The sequence below is a fragment of the Sorex araneus genome, chromosome X (genome assembly GCF_027595985.1).
Source record: "Sorex araneus isolate mSorAra2 chromosome X, mSorAra2.pri, whole genome shotgun sequence".
In the NCBI taxonomy this organism is placed as follows: domain Eukaryota; kingdom Metazoa; phylum Chordata; class Mammalia; order Eulipotyphla; family Soricidae; genus Sorex; species Sorex araneus.
Genome location: NC_073313.1, coordinates 248,598,103 through 248,615,398, shown reverse-complemented (window position 1 = coordinate 248,615,398; position 17,296 = coordinate 248,598,103). Strand labels below are relative to the sequence as shown.

At 46.5% G+C, this 17,296-nt stretch overlaps 1 protein-coding gene and 1 non-coding gene across 2 annotated transcripts in view; both read left to right on the top strand.

Moving 5' to 3' along the window:
* MREG (melanoregulin) overlaps positions 1-17,296 on the top strand; it is a 69,139-nt gene that overhangs the window by 24,957 nt on the left and 26,886 nt on the right. The gene's annotated exons all lie outside the window — the stretch shown is intronic.
* LOC129400225 (U1 spliceosomal RNA) lies at positions 17,101-17,265 on the top strand. Its single transcript, XR_008627540.1, has one exon. It is a non-coding gene; the product is annotated as a U1 spliceosomal RNA (small nuclear RNA).

Genomic DNA, 17,296 nt, shown 5'->3' with positions numbered 1-17,296 from the left:
CCTTCTGCTTTGGTCCCATCTTCTCAAAGAGCTCTTCGTCCCGGCCCTTGATCCTGTGTGTGTTGCATGTCTTTGAGGCAGATGATAGCAGGTGTGGAGGTGGGGATCACCAGGGGAGAGACCTGCTGGCAGTTGTCAGTGATCCTTAAAGCTGGGGAGGGGCTGGCCTAGAGGGTCACAGTGGATGTTGATGAGGGTATCACAGGGTTTAACCCAAAGAAAAACCATCTCGCTCCCGACCTACATCCTCTGATCTCTGGCCTCCCACGACCCCCGCACAATTCCTTCCTTGTAACAGTTAAGGCACATCACAAAGCCCGCACCAGCCTAGAGTAGCTTGCACAGACTACCCTCCCCCAAACACACGACCCTCTTAGTCCTTTATGGGGGAAAGAATCAGTCTTCACTTGTTGGATCTGGTTCATCCAGTGGGGTTTCTGCAGGTGAGAATGGAGCCAGTTCTTTTTTCTTGCCTCTCAGAGGCTGTAACAGGGAAACACTATCCAGTGCTCAAAAAAAATAACCTTTCTTTCACTTTTTGTCCCTCTCTTGCTCTCCTGGGCCTTACACAAACGTGAAAGTGGTTCAAAGGGGTATTTGGACTGAGCTGGCCGCTCTGGGGAGGAGCTCCTGCCTCTCCATCCTGTTTGTCCCCACTTTTGTAAAGGACATTAGAGGAGGCAATGGGAGCTACCAAAAGTCTGGAAGAGCCCGGTGCCCACAGTGGCCCCTTAGGTCTGTTCTCTGCTGCTTCTGGACTCATGCAAAGGCGCATCCAGGGGCCTTTTCTTTTCCTGCCTGGGGAATGGAGTCAGGTTAACTCGAAGATCTCTGGGTCGAAGTCAGGAGAGCCAGTGCATTACATGCAGATGCGATGATAATTACACAGACACTGATTTGAAATACTTCTTTATGCTGCTTCCTTTTGAGGGGGTGGTGCTTAGGGGCTGATCCTGGCTCTGAGTTTAGGAGTGATACCCAGCAAGGTTTGGGAGGCCAAATGTGGTGCAGGGATCAAACCAGGGTCACAGCTGAAGCAGTTGCAGGCAAAGTGAGTGCCTTTTCCTTTTTCAATGCTATCTCTCTGGCCACGATGCTTTATTCCTGTAAGTATGAAATATAAACATACACATGAAAGTATCCAACATATCTCTATATATGTGCATATAAATAATACTCACATGCAATTAAAATGTTTACTCTTCAAAAAACTTGAAAAACATATCTAAGCACATTATTATATTAAAATTTTCCATAAATTGGACCATATAATTACTTATGTCCTTGAATTTTTCCACTTAGTATATTACATTTCTGGAGTCAGAGAGATAACTCAACGGACTGAGTATATGCTTTGATGTAGGGGCTTGGGTTTTGTCCCTGGCACCGTGTGGTTCCCTGAGCACTGTCAGAAGTGACCCTTGAAGGCAGAGCAGGAGTAGGCTCTGAGCACTGCTGTTTGTGACCCTCCAAATAAAAAAATTTTCAATGTCAGCATGCTAGATTTACGTTGCAGCTTTTGGTGGTTCACTGGTATTGTCTTGGATGGGCTCATCATCATTTCCTCAGCCAATCACTGCTGAGGCTTTGGTTGATTTGGGAGCTTGGGTACCAGTGGTAATATACAGTGGATATGGACATAGGCTGCAGAAACTTCCACCTGTGTCAGCTGCAGACCTGCTGGCTCAAAGACAGGTGCATTTAGGATGTTGGAAATACCAGGATGCTTCCTTATTGGAAGATACGGAAAGTAGCTCAGAGTCGGGAATAGAATAGCGTTGGATTATCATAGACTGTGTAAGGAGGGCTGCTGTGGAACCCCAGAGAACAGTGTGCACTGCTGAGAAAGCGAACCCAGAAGTGCAGGAACTTTGGTTTTTTTTTTTTGGCGGGGGGTAGGGGGAGAGACATGCGCAGCAGTGCCCAGGAGCTACATCTCGCTGTGTGCTCAGGGAAAATTGCACAGGTGCTCAGGGCACCGTATGATGCGAGGAGCAGAAGAACCTGTGCAAGAGCAAAGGACCTTAGTTATTTTTACATGATGTAATTTAGAAGCACAAGCAATGCGATATGAAAACTAAATGCTGGAGTACTTACAGGTAGCCCCTGGGTACTTACTGGTATTCTTTTTGAGGCTGGAAAGACAAAAAAAAAAAAAAAAGTAAAACAACAAACCATGAAATGTACCTGGTTAAGGATTTGTTTGCACGTCCTATTTCCAGGATTCCCTGCTGGCAGAGTGTTGCCAGGCGGTGTAAACAGTTCCTCTGAAATGTTTAAAGTAGCAACAGCCCTTCCCAAGGGTTGTTTGCTGTAGTAGAGTGTTAGACCTATAGCGTATTGGATCTTCTGGTGCTAAATCAAAGACAGGACAGAGCTGAGTTGAGTGGATTGTCCAGTGATCACAGGATGTAAGGAAGTGGCAGATTGGGTTGAAATGCTTTGGAACCAGCCACAGAATGGAAACCCTTGGAGATGGGGAGATAGTCCAGTTCGACTCTTGGTTACTTTCTACACAGGTCTGGACTAGGCCTACTCTTGTAGAACCATCTGATTTCTCTATAAATGAGTAAATGTTGACTGCTATTGTGGTGAGACCATGGCACCAAGTTTCCATGGCATGAAAGCATAACATAGACGAGGAAACTGAAGCAATTCTTCAGGTCATTCAAGGATTCTTTTTTTTTGCTTTTTTTGGGGGATCACACCCAGCAATGCACAGGGGTCACTCCTGGCTTATGCACTCAGGAATCACCCCTGGTGGTGCGCAGGGGACCATACGGGATGCTGGGATTTGAACCCGGGTCGGCCACGTGCAAGGCAAACACCCTACCCGCTGTGCTATCACTCCAGCCCCTCAAGGATTCTTAAAAAAGGTCTTTTTCTTGATGCTCCAAAGCATGTGGATTGTTGAATGCGACCGCTTTTTAAAAAATTTTTCTTTGCTTGTGGCTATGTGACTGAGAGTATCCCGCCCGCACGGCAGAGCCTGGCAAGCTACCCATGGCATATTTGATATGCCAAAAACAGTAACAAGTCTCACAATGGAGACATTACTGGTGCCCACTCGAGCAAATGGATAGACAACAGGATGACAGTGCTATAGTGCTACAGTGCTATAGTGGCTACGTGGGTCAGGAGGACAGAGAATAAAAATGCATGCTTGGGGGGCTGGAGTGATAGCACAGTGGGTAGGATGTTTGCCTTCCCGGGTTCGATTCCCAGCACCCCATATAGTTCCCTGAGCACCACCAGTGGTAATTCCTGAGTGCAGAGCCAGGAATAACCCCTGTGAATTGCCAGATGTGACCCAAAAAGCAAAAAAAATAAATAAAAAAAATAAAAATGCATGCTTGGATCTTAGAATTTAGTGTGCTTTAGCCTCGGTTTTCTGGGTAATCACATTTATGGAGTATTAAACATGCTGACTCCTGGGAATTTAAAGAGGAATTCTAATGTGTCGGAGTAGAGACTCAGCATCTGTTCAAGGTGTTGGAGGAGATGAGTGAGAGTTTTGAGGCTGTCGCTCAAGCCCAGTCACATGACTGCAAGCACTGCCCAGAGCTCAACGGAAGTTTAGAAAAACCTTCCGGGCAACTGTTTTGATTCAAGAGTTACCAGCTGGTTGGTGCTGCCTTCCTGCTGCCAGTCGCTTCTCTGGTCTATATTTGTGGATCATTACTCACTCACCCTGCACCACCTGAATCACAGAGGGCCTTTGGTGTTTGGTGTCAGCATGTGTCGGACACTCGATGGAACCGTTCCTGGTACAAAAAAAATCCACTGGATGACAGCAGAGAACATTCTGTTTGTCTGTCTGTGATGCTAATTTCTATTTTCTGCCTAATTCCCACCCCACATTTCCAACTCTAAAAAATATCTGAAGAGTTCTGGAGATCAGTGTTTTGATCAGGTTTTTAATTTACTATGTAATATATCAAAATTCTCTGTAAGTTCTCTTAGTTGAGACAATAAGTATGGAAATCTTGGTTTTTTTTTTTTTTTTTTTTTTTTTTTTGCTTTTTGGGTCACACCCAGCGATGCTCAGGGGTTACTCCTGACTTTGCACTCAGGAATTACTCCTGGCAGTACTTGGGGGGCCATATGGGATGCCGGGGATCGAACCCGGGTCGGCCGCGTGCAAGGCAAACGCCCCACCTGCTGTGCTATCGCTCCGGCCCCAAGTATGGAAATCTTGATGTCGGCAAGGTGCAGGGCAGGGGAGCTTCAGACATCAGTAAAATGTGAGGTGAAACACAGGGCTTTGGAATTAGAAAGAGTTGGGGATATTAGATGACCCTGAATAGTTATTTAACCACAGAGCAATCAGACTGTTTATTATCCATGTGGGAGGGACAGTCACGAGATACTAACTAAGTGGAAAGGAGTGCCAATACTACATTGCCAGGCTAAAGATAGAAATAGGTACTGCCCTAGATAGGCTGGCATGGCCATGCTGAGACATAGAATCATCTCTCTCTCTCTTTTTAAAATCACAGTAAAAATATACACAACATAGCATTTCAGTGACATTGAGTACATTCACATTGCTATGAAGTCCCCACATCTGTACATCTTCTGGGCTTTTCCCATCCTTTTGACAAAAATACCACACCCATTAAACAATAACTCCCCTTATTCCTCTCCCTCCAGCCCCAGAGAGCACCTTTCTCCTCCCTGTCTCTGTGAGTTTGACCACTTTAAGTACCTCCTCTACGTAGAAGCATACCGTATTTATCCTTCTGGGTAACAACACAATAGCCTCAAAATTCATCCATGCGGTAGCATGTGTTAGCACTTTCTTCGTAATAATTCATACAATTCCATTATGGACATAAACCACATGTTGTTTCTCTATTCAGCCCTTGATTTGCTGCTTAGGTTGCTTCCAGCTTTTTGGCTTAGTTTGCTTTTTGGTGCTACTATGAACACAGTCATCTGTATATTTGTGTAGGTCTCTGCTTTCAATTTGGGGGAGGTCGGTGCTTAGAAATTGATGGGATCATGTGCTTAGTGTGTGTTGAACTCTCTGAGGAACATCTGTCCTGTTTTCTGGAACAGCTGTGCTGTTTTACATTCCCAACAGCAATGCATTCATGCTCCAACTTTCTATCCTCCGGGCCACTTGTTATTTCACTCACCTTTCTTAAGTCACCCCAAGTGGATCAACAGAACAGCTGTAGGCTCCAAATCAATGTACTTCCACATCAAATAGGAACGGGATGTGAGTCACTGGCCCTGAATATCCGCATCAAGAACGAACCCAGACGAGGCTGGGTTCTGACAGAGCACCCCTCTGAGCTCCGTGGCTGTGCAAGGGAGCTGGAGATGATGGACAGGCAGGAACGTTCGGTACCAAAAGTCCGCTCTGGTTCCATCTATCAGAGGAAAGTGAGTGGGTCTCTCTCTTGGCTGTGTTTCGACTCACTGGCCTCCTTTCTCTGCGGCCCTAGGAAGATCATGTGGAAGGCAGTAGATGCTGGTGCCTGGGGAATACAGCTGGGTCCGCGATCTAGGGAGGTTGGATGTGTTGGGGACCACAGCGCCAAGGGAGGATACAGAATCTGGAGCAGAAGGATGGGGCCCTGGCCAGCTTTCTCCACATCTAGATCTTCACAGCATGGTGTCTGATGGTAGCCTCTCTGGGTTTCTGCGTTATTGAGGATGTGATGGTGGGATTTGCAGAAGGAAGGTTCTGTCTTTATTGGCAAGCATGTGCAGGGTAATTTGCTGATAGAAATGTATCTCTCGCTCTCTCTCTTTTTGGTTTTTGGTTTTTGGGCCACACCTGGTAGTGCTCAGGGCTTACCTCTGCCTCTACACTCAGGGATAATTCCTAATAGGCTTGGGGAACCGTAAGGGGTACTAGGGATAAAACCCAGGTGAGCTGTGTACAAGGCAACCACCCTATGGGCTGTACCATCTCTCCAGCCCCAGGAATGTATCTTTTCACTACTCTTTTTACAACTTGTATCAGCTAATTGAGCCTGAGAAGGAAAAAAAAAACACCAGGCATGCATTAAAAAAAATTAATAAATATTTTATTATTTTTTTTTGCTATTATACTTTAAGTAAGATGGTCACAATAGTATTAACATGTATATTACTGATGCATGCAGTTAAAAATATATAGTTTGGGGCCGGAGCGATAGCACAGTGGGTAGGGCGTTTGCCTTGCACGCGGCCGACCCAGGTTCGATCCCCGGCATCCCATATGGTCCCCCAAGCACCGCCAGGAGTAATTCCTGAGTGCAAAGCCAGGAGTAACCCCTGAGCATCGCTGGGTGTGACCCAAAAAGAAAAAAAAAATAAAAATAAAAATATATAGTTTAAGGGGACAGAGTGATAGTACAGCAGGTAGGGCGTTTGCCTTGCAGGTGGGCGATCCAGATTCAATCCCCGGCATCACAGATGGATCACAGATGGTCCCCCAAGCACTGCCAGGAGTAATTCCTGAGTGCAGAGCCAGGACTAACCCCTGAGCTTTGCCGGGTGTGACCCCCAAAGCAATATATATATAAATATATAGATAGATAAATTGTTTAAGAAAAGATTATAGATGACTGTTTACCAATTTGAAATACCAAGTTTCAGATCAAATTAAACTCTACCTCTGTATTGGCTTTGGTTTTTCCCTCAGCAATGAGACCTTTGCAGAGGCCTTTCCACCTTGCAGCTCAGGGATCCCTGACATGCTGCCCTTGGCTTCTCCCTCTGCTGTCTTTGGAAATAGATAAACCATTGATGAGAGAGAGAGAGAGAGAGAGAGAGAGAGAGAGAGAGAGAGAGAGAGAGAGAGAGAGAGAGAGAGAGAGAGAGAGAGAGAGAGAGAGAGAGAGAGAGAGAGAGAGAGAGAGAGAGAGAGAGAGAGAGAGCAGAAGATGCAACGTGGCCTAGAGATTTCTCCCAGTTTGCAGGATGACAGCGTCTCTGCCAGCAGACGTGAGCTCCCGACTTGGGGTTCAATGCTCTTGGTTCTAGAGTGAAGAATAAAAGCTTCACGTTTCTGAGGATTGATGGCAGATAGCAGAATCATTTTTCTCTGTCTTTTATTTAATTGTATTTGATGGATAGGGGGTTGGAGGGCATCTCCAGCAGCGCTCAGGGGCTGTTCCCGACTCTGTGCTCCGGAGAGATCCCACCATAACTCATGGCAGCTTTGCAGGAGACCAGAAGTGGAAAGCAAGCACTTTATTTTGTTGCGGAAAGCCATACCTTGTGTGCTCCGATCTTACTCCTGGCTCTGCACTCAGTGATCCCTCCTGGTGGAGCTCAGGGATGCTGAGGATAGACCCGGGTCAGCCCCATGCAAGGCAAGCGCCCTCCTTACTGTCCTATCGCTCTGTCCCCTTTGTTCTCTATTTTAAGCACGAATAGGAATAATGCGGGCAGAGAGTCTCTTGCCCGCATGCCTGGGGCCCCTTGGAGGGGATGGGCTCCGGGTTCCCTCCCTACCCTGAGCAGAGCTCCTGGCGGCCGAAGACTACCGGAACCTAGCTACAGCCATGCTGGAGGCTCCTCTCTACATGTTTGGACAGGCCTCATGCATGAAGGTACCCGCAGAGGAACCCAGGTGTGTATAATCCCATCAACGGCCAACATCCAGAGAGAGACTTAAAAGTAAGCTTCCAGAGTGATATCTGTAACCTACTTCTCCCTCTAGGAGAAACTGGCAATCTTCTAAGAGTTTCCTGCCCACTTTGGACAGCCTTGCAAGCTTCCCATGGTGTATTCATATGCAAAATCCAGTAATAAGCTGGATCTCATTCCCCTGACCCTGAAGAGCCCCCAGTGCAACATCGTTAGGAGGGCCGAGTCGAGATAGACTTCTAAGATCTCAGGGAAAGGACGAAATGTTACTGAGCCCGCCCGAGAAATCGGTGATTAACGGGATATTGTGATTGTGTGATTGAGGAATAATGAGGCCGTGAAGTCAGTGGAGAACTTGTGGGACGAAATCTAAAACCATGTGCAACTCATTGCCTTCTTAAGAAAAAATAATTCTTTGTTTTGTTTTTTTTTTTTGCTTTTTGGGTCACACCCGGTGATGCACAGGGGTTACTCCTGGCTTTGCACTCAGGAATTTCTCCTGGTGGTGCTCAGGGGACCATATGGGATGCTGGGAATCGAACCCAGGTCGGCTGCGTGCAAGGCAAACGCCCTATCCACTGTGCTATTGCTCCAGCCCCAAAATAATTATTTCTATCAGCCTCTCCTTTATCAGTATTATTGCACTCACCGGGGTTCGCACACATGCCTGCTTACGATGCTCCAGAGTTGGTTCTGGTGCGCCCCGGGAGTTGCACATCCCGTAGTGGTGCTCACACAGTCACAGTGCTTGCCTCCTTTACTTGTGGTCTTTGCACGTGTGCTGTCTGGGATTACATCCATTGGTGGGGTGCTCAGGCACATTCTGGTAGTTGGACTCTGTTGCTACAGTGCTCTCACAGTGCTCATCAGGGGCGACACTTTCCTTGGCTAGGGTGCTCACATCCTCTAGTGGTGATGCTATTGAAGCTCACCCTCCACTAGGGTAGTGCTTGCACAGACCTGGCTGCCGTGGCCCTGGTGGTCACAGGTTGCAGAGCTACCGAGATCCTAATTAGCACATGTGGCAGCACTGGGGATCGAACCCTTGCCCCTGTCTTTGCCAGGCAAGAATTCCAAGCCCCTGAGCTCTCCTTGACCCCCCTTGCCTCTACTCCCTGCTTACAAAAATTGCAGCATGTTATTGCTTTCTCTTTGTTAGTTATGGATGTACTCATTCATTTCCCTGCCCTTCCTTCACTTCTGTGAAGATGGAAGTTGCAGGCGTCTGGTGGTGGGGTTTGCACCCTTTTGATGCTCACGCATACTTGATTGTGGTGTGTTGGAGATTGCCCTTTGGGTGGTTGTTCAGGGGACCCCCAATGGCAGTGCCACCAGGATCGCACTGTGTGGATGTGGGCCAGTGCTGGGATCAAGCTTTAGGCCCATGCTTGCAAGGGCACTTGGACACTGAATATCCCAGGGTGTCCCTTTTTTTCAAAAAAACAAAATTATCTAGGCTATTCTCATATACAGAACTTGCTTTAACAAAAGCTCAAATTATGCCCCGAGTGTGTATTTTTTGGTGTTATTTTCAGTAGTGTCTAATGTGAAATCCAGGTTTGACTTGATTAGAGTGATGTCAGTTCTTCCTATATCCCAAAGGCCACTGTGAGGCTAATAAAAAATCTTTCTGTTAATTTCATGTCAACACTGTAGAAATTGTTTTCTGCTTTCCTCCAGCGGTCACCTCTCTACTCTGCCTGGGAGTTAACTGGTTGATATTGTCATTAAGTTTGTCTTTATTTTCACGTAGCCTGGCAAGCTACCGGTGGTGTATTCGATATGCCAAAAAACAGTAGCAGGTCTCACAATGGAGATGTTACTGGTGCCCGCTCAAGCAAATCGATGCACCACAGGACGGCAGTGCTACAACAGTGCTACAGTGCTTATTTTCACGTAGTCAAAACCCGCTTCCAGATTCACAGATGTTGGATGGGTGTGACTGTGAGGGAGGCTGGTGGTGGTTCATAAGAAGCTCATGTGCTTGTGTGGGTGGGAGCACTTTTGTATGAGCTCTGGTCATTCGTTTTGTAGGTCTCTGTGTGCTACAATTTTTCAGACCACTGGAGCTATTTGAACTTGGTGAGTATGTTGGTCAGTTCCCCAGAGAATCAGAACTGCAGGCTCTATCTTGTTTAAGGAATGGCTCACACGATTGTGGAAACCTTGTGAAGACAAAATTTATAGCAAAAGCAGGCAGGTTGGGGCTCTAGGAAAGATTGCCCTGTCAGGCTACGGAAAATGTTCTAGCAAAGTACCTTCTTGATCAGATGGGACCTATCTTCAATTTATGAAAACCTTCAAGGGTCCAGTCACATTATGGAGAATAATCTGCTTTATGTACAGGGCACTAATTTATGTATCACTTGTAGTCCCGTTGATCTTCGATTTGCTTGAGCGGGCGCCAGTAATGTCTACATTTGTCCCTGTCGCGAGCTAATGCAGCCCAATGATATCTGCTCGCTCCAGGAACAGGAAGAGCCTCAAATCGTTCATTCAGGGATTTGATGAACAAATCTGACCATCTAGTTGGTGGGCAGCCATGAGGCCTTCTGATGTCCCGTGGAATCCAGTTGGTAACAGCTCTAGTCCAGCGGTCGTCTCTGAATCGCATTACATGACCGGCCCATCTGATTTTTGATGCCTTGACAAATGAGACAGCATCCCTGATTTTTGACTATTGACGGAGGTCAGAACTCCGGATTCCTTCTCTCACTTGAGTGAGACATGATATTCCTAGCGGTGGCTGGGTAGTGGATAATTTATGTATGTATGTATGTATTTTTTTATTGAATGACAGTGAGATACACAGTTTCAATGTTGTTCACGATTGGGTGTCAGTCATATAATGTTCCAACTCTCATCCATTCACTAGTGTACAGTACCCCCACTTGCCTCTAGGGCAGCACTTTTCTCTCTCTCTCTCTCCCTTTCTCTCTCTCCCCTCTCTCTCTCTCTCTGTCTCTGTCTCTCTCTCCCCTTTTGGGCATTATATTTGCAATACAGATACTGAAAGTTTATCACTGTATCCCTTTACCTACTTTCAACACCTCAGTTCTTGTCCAGAGTGATCTATTATTGTGGTCCTTTCTCTATCCTAGCCAATTTAAATATTAGCCTTAGTCCCAAAACATCTTTACTTGAAACATCCAAACTAATCAGATCAAATGTCTGGATACTAGGACCCTATCAAGTTGATATATAAAAGTATCTATTATAGGGGGTCTTAACTATAAGCACATTCATGGGATGCTTATATACACTCAAATACTAATACCATTTGGTGAAGCATACACCTAAGGCTCTCTCCTTTTATAAAAATCTATAATCAGATTCTGGGGTTGGAGCAATAGTACAGCGAAGAGGGTGTTTGCCTTGCACGCGGCTGACCCGAGTTCGGTTCCCAGCATCCCAGATGGTCCCCAAAGCACCGCCAGGAGTAACTTTTGAGTGCAAAGCCAGGAGTAACCCCTGTGCGTTGACGGGTGTGACCCAAAAAGTCAAAAAAAAAATCTATAATCAGATTCTATTAGTTATTTTAATCTACTTGATGTAAAACCTGGAAACCAATGACTAGACTAGAAGGTAACTTGGTGTAGGAATCAGACGAGCAATGATAGTGCCTTTTCTGGAGCAATTGCTGTTTACCAGGTTCTGCTCTATGTCATTGCATCTCTGATGTCTGTTACCACCACCCTCGGCTCTGAGGACCTGGTCTGTTCATCTTCTGCCTAGAACACTCCTCTTGCTGATGGTAGATAGATTGCCTTGTACATCCCCACGAGGGGATCAGTAACTTCCAGAAAGAGGATACAGACAGCTCCGCGAGCACAGGCAGCAGAAGGTGCAATGAAGAGGAATCCTGAATGCACTCAGACAGGGTGAATGTGGGGCGGGTATTTCCATCAAGGTTCAACTGGAAGAGATTAGGCAGTGACCCAGATAGAACCGAACTGAGTAGGAATGACACGCCTACAGGTTACCTTTGAGCTTGTCGTTCTCCTGGGGAGGAGGTGGGAGTAGGAGATGGGGGAGGATGCAGTGAGGGAAGTCTAACTTTCCTTTCATTTTATGGTATTTTCTACCGTTTGGAAACAATTTTAAACCATAGGCGTGTATTTCTTCGCGTAAAATAAAATTCTCTCTCTGTTACTTTGTTGCGCTTCTTGGGTGGTGCTTTTTCTGAGTCCTCCTAATGGGTTCCACTTTGTTTCAGACCGGAGCCGGGCTGGAGGATGGGGTGGGGCGGGGTGGAGGAGGGGGCGCGGGTGTATTATTATTAGTTCAGAAGTTGCCGCAGGCTTAGGGGAGCCCTGCCAGAGTGCAACGAGGCGGCTTGTGCAGGAGGCAGTCAGTTGCTCTTTCTCTTTCTCAGCGTTAGGAGGTTCAGAGCCTCCTGATCAATCAGGCTCTGTCTCCTCCAGCACCCGCCTCCCCTGTCTCCAGCTACTGCCGGTGAATTCATCGAGTCATTAACAGAGCTTTGTTTGTGGCTTCTCCGCCGCCCCCCTCCCTCTCTGCCCTTGTCTCCGCCCTCGCCTTGGATTGGTCTGGACTCTTAATTGCACAGAGCCCTGAGGGCCCCGGGTTTCTGCCGCCTTGGGATTTCAGGAGGAGAGGTGCTCAGCTGGGGAGCCTGTGGAAAGATCAAGAGGAATCCATTATAAGAACCACTCAGTTTATACAACACCCCAAAGGAGAGAGAACAAAGGGGAATGCCCTGCTGCAGAGGCAGGGTGGGGTGGGGGTGGTGAGAGGGATACTGGGATCATTGGTGGAGGAGAATGGGCTTTGGTGGAGGGATGGGTAAACCATCACTGTATGAGTGAAATGCAAACACAAAAGTTCGTAAGTGTGTAACTGTACATCACAGTGATTCTCTAATAAAATTTTTTTTAAAAAAAAATCAGTTTAGAAAGAGAGGGGCAGACCTAGAAGGACTGCACTCATTTGTGGAATATAAACTAACGTAGTATGAGACCGACGCCCAAGGATAGTAGACGTAAGGGCCAGGAAGATTGCTCCATGGTTGGTAGCCTGCCTCAGGAGCTGGGGGAGAAGGCAGCTGGATGGTTGGAGGAATCATTAGGGATTGGAGGTGTGTGCTGAAAGTAGATAAAGGGCCAAACATGATGGCCTCTCAGTATCTGTATTGCAAACCATAATGCCTTAAAATAGAGAGCATGGGGGAAATTGTCTGCCATAGAGGCAGGGAGAGGGATGATATGGGGGGGGATATTGGGGACATTGGTGCACTGTTGGAGGGATGAGTGTTCGATCATTGTATGGCTGAAATTCAAACATGAAAGCTTTGTAACTGTATCTCATGGTGATTCGATCGATGTCACTATATCACTGTCATCCCCTTGCTCATTGATTTGCTCGAGCAGGCACCAGTAACGTCTCCATGGTGAGACTTGTTACTGTTTTTTAGCATATCAAATACGCCACGGGTAGCTTGCCAGGCTCTGCTGAGCAGGATGATGCAATAATAGCAATTATTATTATTATTGCAGAGCCTGGCAGCTACCCGTGGCATATAAATATGCCCAAAACAGTAACAATAGGTCTCATTCCTCTGACCCTGAAAGAGCTTCCAATCGTTGGGAAAGACAAGTAAGGAGAGGCTGCTAAAATCTCAGGGCTAGGAGGAATAGAGACATTACTGGTGTCCACTCGAGTAAATTGATGAACAACAGGATGATAGTGACACAGTGATGCAGTGAATAATAATAATAATAATAATAAAGAATCACTTGGTGTGCTTTTCTGGTTTTGATTGAACCTGGGGCAGAGAGACCAGCCACTGAGTTTTGAATAGGGTCCAGATTTGCAAGATCAGTGAAATACCCCAAGCAGTCTGGAAGAAGATGGTGGTTTTCTCCAACGAATCTGCCCTTCCTTTGGGCTGCCATGTTTCCGGTACCTGTTGTTGCATAATTGTTACTCATGACTGAGTGCTGTTGACAGTGCAAGAACAAGGAACACCATTTGATGGTTTTGCAATTAAAGAGACAGGCCATGTGGCTAAATGAATACATGCCAGGTAGGCGCTCTTGAAATAATTGTCAGGTTTAATTGCAAATTAGGTCACACCCAAACTCTTTTACCACATTGCTCTTGTCTTTGTTATGAAAGCATTTTACCTTGGGACAACATTTCAATGGCCCTGAGTCAAAATTAACCAAGTTGCTTCTCCTGTAGATAATGAAGAGGAAGACTGGGAGGAAACTTCTTTTGGGGACAATCCTGAGTGCAAAATCATATTTTTTAACCAGGAACCAGAAGATCCAGGTGCTATGATTGAGTCACCAAGCCCAAGTACTGGGCAAGTCACCCGGAAGGAATGCAGCAGGAATGAGCTATTTGAAACACAACCAGAATAGTTTGTGTTCAGCTGCATAGCTAAACACACCCCCAGCTTCTCTATCTTTTGAGTTTTCCTTCTCCTGTTCAGGAAAAAAAAAACATGGATAAATGAATAGGAAAGAGGGGCTTTATTGGCATAAAAAGAAAAGAGTAGAATGAACCAGAGGATCTCTGAGGGTTGGGAATGGTTTGAAAGAGGAACGTGCTTGACAGGAGAAAGAGGAATCTTTAGGAGCAGAGAAGTCACTTCTGTTCAGTGTTTTCTTTTCCTTCCTTCCTTCCTTCCTTCCTTCCTTCCTTCCTTCCTTCCTTCCTTCCTTCCTTCCTTCCTTCCTTCCTTTCTTTCTCTCTTTCTCTCTCTCTCTCTCTATATATATATGTGTGTGTGTGTGTGTGTGTGTGTGTGTGTGTAGGCTGGGGCGATAGCACAGAGGGTGGGGGTTGACCTGGGTTCGATTCCTCTGTCTTGCTCAAGCTACCGAGAGTATCCCGCCCGCACAGCAAGCTACCCGTGGCCCAAAACAGTAACAATAAGTCTCACCATGGAGACGTTACTGGTACCCACTCGAGTAAATCGATGAGCAACGGGATGATAGTGATACAGTGATATATATTTAGTCATAATGGTTTTAGTCTTTCTTCATTGGGTTGGAGCAGCCTCAACCCCTTGGAAACATTGCCAGAAACTTGGACCAAGAGGGCAGCGTTCTGTAAGAGGGTCCTGAGGGTGGACGCCAAGACATTGGACTGGACAGTACACTTATCCTGAGAGGTTTTGTGGGACCCCAAGGTGAATTGGTTGAAAGGGTGAAAGCTGGAATGAGCTGGTTGAGTCCAGTGGACCTTTGAGCTGCACAAGAAGGAAAATGATTGGGAACCAGAGAGACAGCTCAGTGGGCTGAGCTCACACCTTACAAGGGGGAGGAGTGGGCTTGGTCCCTGAGTGCCTCCAAACACCACCTGATGTGACATACACCCAAAAAAAAGCGGAGGTGTGGGGGGCACGGAGCTATAGTACAGCTGGTAGGGCACTAGCCTGGCACGTAACAACCAATCTGGGTTCCATCCCGGGCCCCACATATCATCCACCCTGAAGCCCTGCCAGGAGTGGTCCCCGAATGAAGAAGCAGGATTAAGCCGGAAGAAAGAAAGGAAGAACGAAAGAGGGCAATGAACTGGCGGTCCCTGATGGCTGTCAGGAAAGGCAGAGGCATCTGAGAAGTGTCCCATAAGCTGGCAGATGCTCGACTGATGCTGAAACACTGACTGCCTTCATACCACTCCCTCTCCCTGTCCCTCTGCCCTAGTTTTCAAAGGTCTTCTTCTATTATTTCTTCTGCAGCCAATCCCATCCGGCTGTTTTTCTAGCCACTGAGGGGAGAGGGGAGAGCGTGCTCTGTGAAACAGCCTGGAAGGGAATCCAGCAGAGCCTCTGCTGGTTGCCTCTGTCTGGGTGTTCATTTTTTTTTTTTTTATGTAATGAAATGATTTTTAAGATACTTTTTCCTTTTTTTTTCTTTTCTTTTTTGTTTGTATTTTGCTTTGGGGCCACACCTGGTGATGCTCAGGGGTTACTCCGGGTTCTGCACCAAGGAACCACTCCTGGAGATGCTCAGGGGACCATTGGTTGTTACGTGCCATGATCAAACCTGGCTCACCATGTGCAAGGCAAATGCCCTCCCCACTGTTTTGGCCCAGTTTTCAGGGATCTTCTTAACATTTGTCCTATTTGCCTATAACACAATGTAAAGTACTGTTAAGCATGGTAATCTCAAAACATTAGGACCATCATATTTGAATGAAAGGAAATAAAGCAAGTTTAACAACCAATAACCACACACTATAGAACCCTTTCCATTCTAAGGAACAAGTCCAGGTCTTCCTCTGGATTTTTGTTTTTAATTCCAAAACAATAAGATTCTGTGAGATCAGAAAATGCCATCACTTTTTTTATACAACAATTTTAGTTGTTTGTGTTTTAAGTAGGGGGCACATGTGGTAGTTCTGGGAACTGCATTCAAGGGTGTTCATTTTTGCTGACTCAGAAACTCTTTGCTTCTGTCTGTGTGACTGTCACACTGATACTGGGAAAAGCCCAGTACATCACTGATGCCTCAGTTCTCACCCCCATAGTTTCCTCCCTGACATCTTTTACCCATTTCAAAGCAGTGAGTGGGGGAAAATGCATAGAAAGCACTTTGGTGAGCTGGAGCGATAGCACAGTGGGTAGGGCGTTTGCCTTGCATGTGGCCCACCCAGGTTTGATTCCCAGCATCCCATACAGTCCCCTGAACACTGCCAGGGGTAATTCCTGAGTGCAGAGCCAGGAGTAACCCCTGTGCATCGCCAGGTGAGACCCAAAAAACAAAACAAAACAAAACAAACAAAAGAGAAAGCCCTCTGGGTAGATTGAAACGTGAGAGGGCACATACTGAAATGTTAGATGGCACGCTTCAGTTGAACACCTGCCTCCAAGTAGTTGACGCTGTTAAACCGGGCCGAGATCTCCCCAGAGGAATCACATGAAGACAAGTTGGCAGTGTAATAAGCAAGGGGTCTTCATTGGCTAGCTCGAGCTAGGGCCCTTGTACAGTTCACCGACACAGTGGCAGCCTTCTAGGAACGAGTGGCCCCAAGTCTCAAAAGTGAGGGATCTTTTATACCATAGCATTTGTAACAGGGACTTCCTGCAGACCACTTTTGGCCGAAATCTGAGGGGCTTTCCACTCTACTTGCACTTAGCTGATTGGTTGTAAGTTGGAGTTACAGAAGGGTTGCATAAGCGTTAGATAAGGGCTATATAGGGGGAGGGCTTCCCTACCTGCATCTGATTGGTCACCCTTAGTTGGCCTCACCATGGCTGTCTCACTTGGGGAAATCGTGACTCAATTCCAGGTATCCGTGCTCAATTCCAGGAATTCTGGAACTGAACCGTAGGCCTAGCTTCTTCTGGCTTCTTTATGAGCCTATCATGGTGCTGCCTTTGCTACTCTTATCTCTCAATGCCACTGATGTGAGCAGAATTGCTTTCACCACAGTTAGCAGTGTTGCTGTTAACAGTATTGCTGTTAACAGAATTGCTTTCCTGCGAAGCAGGAAATGCTGTGCTTATCATTCCCTTCTTATAAGGGTAACAGTCACCTACTTACCTGGCAGGGGAGCACCTTGATCTGAAAGTGGTTTTCCCAGGGCGAGGCTTATCCATTGTACTCCAGATGTGCTGACCCTTTTATGATTTCCCCAAATGTGGGGAAACTCGACTGTGTCATTTGTGGTAGTGGCAGGGCCTGTGTTCACAATCTCCCTCTTAAAAAAAATGGATGATAGTCACAGGATA